Source organism: Tigriopus californicus, chromosome 3 (assembly GCF_007210705.1).
Source record: "Tigriopus californicus strain San Diego chromosome 3, Tcal_SD_v2.1, whole genome shotgun sequence".
Lineage (NCBI taxonomy): Eukaryota > Metazoa > Arthropoda > Copepoda > Harpacticoida > Harpacticidae > Tigriopus > Tigriopus californicus.
This window is the reverse complement of record NC_081442.1, coordinates 4263348-4267486: the sequence shown is the minus strand read 5'-3', so window position 1 is coordinate 4267486 and position 4139 is coordinate 4263348.

The following is a 4139-nucleotide window of genomic DNA, read 5'->3' as shown; positions in this document are numbered from 1 at the left end:
ATGATAGGAGAAGGTGCAGAAAACTTGTCACCATCAGGTGCATCATTGTTCAAGTCTATAATGGTTGACTCCGTGTTGTTCTGTGAATCTAGAATTGCTTTTGAAGAGTTGGCTGCGGCATAAATCTCCTCTTTGATTTGGTCAGGTAAATCATTAGACATACTTGTTTCGGCTGCCCCTTCCGTTTTGGTAACAATAGCGTCTGGAACAATCATAGGAGATGGTGCAGAAAACTTGTCGCCATCAAATGCATCACTATTCAACTCCATCATAGTTGATTTGGTGTTGTTCTGTGAATCAAGAATTGCCATACTTGAGTTGGTTGCGGTAAAAGCCTCCTCTATGGCTTGGTTTGGTAAATCATTTGCTGCACTTGCGGTACCTGCCTCTAGAGCCTTGTTAACAATGGCATCAGGAACAATGATTGGAGAAGGTGCAGAAAACATGTCACCATCAAGTGCATCAGTGTTCAAGTCTATGACGGTTGATTCCATGTTTTTCTGTGAATCAAGAATTGCGTTTGAAGAGTTGGCTTCGGCATAAGGCTCCTCTATGACTTGGTCAGGTAAATCATATGATGCACTTGCGGCACTTGCCTCTAGAGCCTTGTTAACAATGGCATCTGGAACAATGATTGGGGAAGGTGCAGAAAACATGTCACCATCAGGCGCATCACTATTCAAGTCCATCATGGTTGATTTGGTGTTGTGCTGTGAATCAAGAATTGCCATACTTGAGTTGGTTGCGGTAAAAGCATCCTCTATGGCTTGGTTTGGTAAATCATTTGCTGCACTTGCGGTACCTGCCTCTAGAGCCTTGTTAACAATGGCATCTGGAACAATGATAGGAGAAGGTGCAGTAAACTTGTTGCCATCAAATGCATCAGTGTTCAAGTCTATGATGGTTGATTCCATGTTTTTCTGTGAATCAAGAATTGCGTTTAGAGAGCTGTCTTTGGCATTAGCCTCCTGTATGACTTCATCAGGTAAATCATTGGATGCACTTGCTGCACCTGCCTCTAGAGCCTTGTTAACAATGGCATCTGGAACAATGATAGGAGAAGGTGCAGAAAACTTGTCACCATCAGGTGCATCATTGTTCAAGTCTATAATGGTTGACTCCGTGTGGTTCTGTGAATGTAGAATTACGTTTGAAGAGTTGGCTGCAACATAAGGCTCCTCTATGACTTGGTCAGGTAAAACATGTGATGCACTTACGGCACCTGCCTCTAGAGCCTTGTGAACAATGGCATCTGGAACAATGATTGGAGAAGGTGCAGAAAACATGTCACCGTCAGGCGCATCACTATTCAAGTCCATCATGGTTGATTCCGTGTTGTAATGTGAATCAAGAATTGCGTTTAGAGAGCTGTCTTTGGCATAAGCCTCCTCTATGACTTGGTCAGGTAAATCATGTGATGCACTTGCTGCACCTGCCTCTAGAGCCTTGTGAACAATGGCATCTGGAACAATGATTGGAGAAGGTGCAGAAAACTTGTCGCCATCAAGTGCATCACTATTCAACTCCATCACAGTTGATTTGGTGTTGTTCTGTGAATCAAGAATTGCCATACTTGAGTTGGTTGCGGTAAAAGCCTCCTCTATGGCTTGGTTTGGTAAATCATTTGCTGCACTTGCGGTACCTGCCTCTAGAGCCTTGTTAACAATGGCATCTGGAACAATGATTGGAGAAGGTGCAGAAAACATGTCACCATCAAGTGTATCAGTGTTCAAGTCTATGATGGTTGATTCCATGTTTTTCTGTGAATCAAGAATTGCGTTTGTAGAGCTGGCTTTAGCATGAGCCTCCTGTATGACTTGGTCAGGTAAATCATTGGATGCACTTGCGGCACCTGACTCCAGAGCCTTGTTAACAATGGCATCTGGAACAATGATAGGAGAAGGTGCAGAAAACTTGTCGCCATCAAGTGCACCACTATTCAACTCCATCACAGTTGATTTGGTGTTGTTCTGTGAATCAAGAATGACCCAAGTTGAGTTGGTTGCGGTATAAACCTCCTCTGTGGCTAGGACAGGTAAATCATTTGGGTCACTGGCAGCACCCGCATCTAGAGCCTTGTTAACAATGACATCGGGAACAATGATAGGAGAAGGTGCAGAAAACTTGTCACCATCAGGTGCATCATTGTTCAAGTCTATAATGGTTGAATCCGTGTTGTTCTGTGAATCTAGAATTGCGTTTTGAGAGCTGTCTTTGGCATAAGCCTTCTCTATGATTTGGTCAGGTAAATCATGTGATGCACTTGCTGCACCTGCCTCTAGAGCCTTGTTAACAATGGCATCTGGAACAATGATAGGAGAAGGTGCAGTAAACTTGTTGCCATCAAATGCATCAGTGTTCAAGTCTATGATGGTTGATTCCATGTTTTTCTGTGAATCAAGAATTGCGTTTAGAGAGCTGTCTTTGGCATTAGCCTCCTGTATGACTTCATCAGGTAAATCATTGGATGCACTTGCTGCACCTGCCTCTAGAGCCTTGTTAACAATGGCATCTGGAACAATGATAGGAGAAGGTGCAGAAAACTTGTCACCATCAGGTGCATCATTGTTCAAGTCTATAATGGTTGACTCCGTGTGGTTCTGTGAATGTAGAATTACGTTTGAAGAGTTGGCTGCAACATAAGGCTCCTCTATGACTTGGTCAGGTAAAACATGTGATGCACTTACGGCACCTGCCTCTAGAGCCTTGTGAACAATGGCATCTGGAACAATGATTGGAGAAGGTGCAGAAAACATGTCACCGTCAGGCGCATCACTATTCAAGTCCATCATGGTTGATTCCGTGTTGTAATGTGAATCAAGAATTGCGTTTAGAGAGCTGTCTTTGGCATAAGCCTCCTCTATGACTTGGTCAGGTAAATCATGTGATGCACTTGCTGCACCTGCCTCTAGAGCCTTGTTAACAATGGCATCTGGAACAATGATAGGAGAAGGTGCAGTAAACTTGTTGCCATCAAGTGCATCAGTGTTCAAGTCTATGATGGTTGATTCCATGTTTTTCTGTGAATCAAGAATTGCGTTTGGAGAGCTGTCTTTGGCATTAGCCTCCTGTATGACTTCATCAGGTAAATCATTGGATGCACTTGCTGCACCTGCCTCTAGAGCCTTGTTAACAATGGCATCTGGAACAATGATAGGAGAAGGTGCAGAAAACTTGTCACCATCAGGTGCATCATTGTTCAAGTCTATAATGGTTGACTCCGTGTGGTTCTGTGAATCTAGAATTGCGTTTGAAGAGTTGGCTGCAACATAAGGCTCCTCTATGACTTGGTCAGGTAAAACATGTGATGCACTTGCGGCACCTGCCTCTAGAGCCTTGTGAACAATGGCATCTGGAACAATGATTGGAGAAGGTGCAGAAAACTTGTCGCCATCAAGTGCATCACTATTCAACTCCATCACAGTTGATTTGGTGTTGTTCTGTGAATCAAGAATTGCCATACTTGAGTTGGTTGCGGTAAAAGCCTCCTCTATGGCTTGGTTTGGTAAATCATTTGCTGCACTTGCGGTACCTGCCTCTAGAGCCTTGTTAACAATGGCATCTGGAACAATGATTGGAGAAGGTGCAGAAAACATGTCACCATCAAGTGTATCAGTGTTCAAGTCTATGATGGTTGATTCCATGTTTTTCTGTGAATCAAGAATTGCGTTTGTAGAGCTGGCTTTAGCATGAGCCTCCTGTATGACTTGGTCAGGTAAATCATTGGATGCACTTGCGGCACCTGACTCCAGAGCCTTGTTAACAATGGCATCTGGAACAATGATAGGAGAAGGTACAGAAAACTTGTCGCCATCAAGTGCATCACTATTCAACTCCATCACAGTTGATTTGGTGTTGTTCTGTGAATCAAGAATGACCCAAGTTGAGTTGGCTGCGGTATAAGCCTCCTCTGTGGCTAGGACAGGTAAATCATTTGTTGCACTTGCAGCACCCGCATCTAGAGCCTTGTTAACAATGACATCTGGAACAATAATAGGAGAAGGTGCAGAAAACTTGTCACCATTTGACTCCGTGTTGTTCTGTAAATCTAGAATTGCGTTTAGAGAGCTGTCTTTGGCATGAGCCTCCTCTATGACTTGGTCAGGTAAATCATGTGATGCACTTGCTGCACCTGCCTC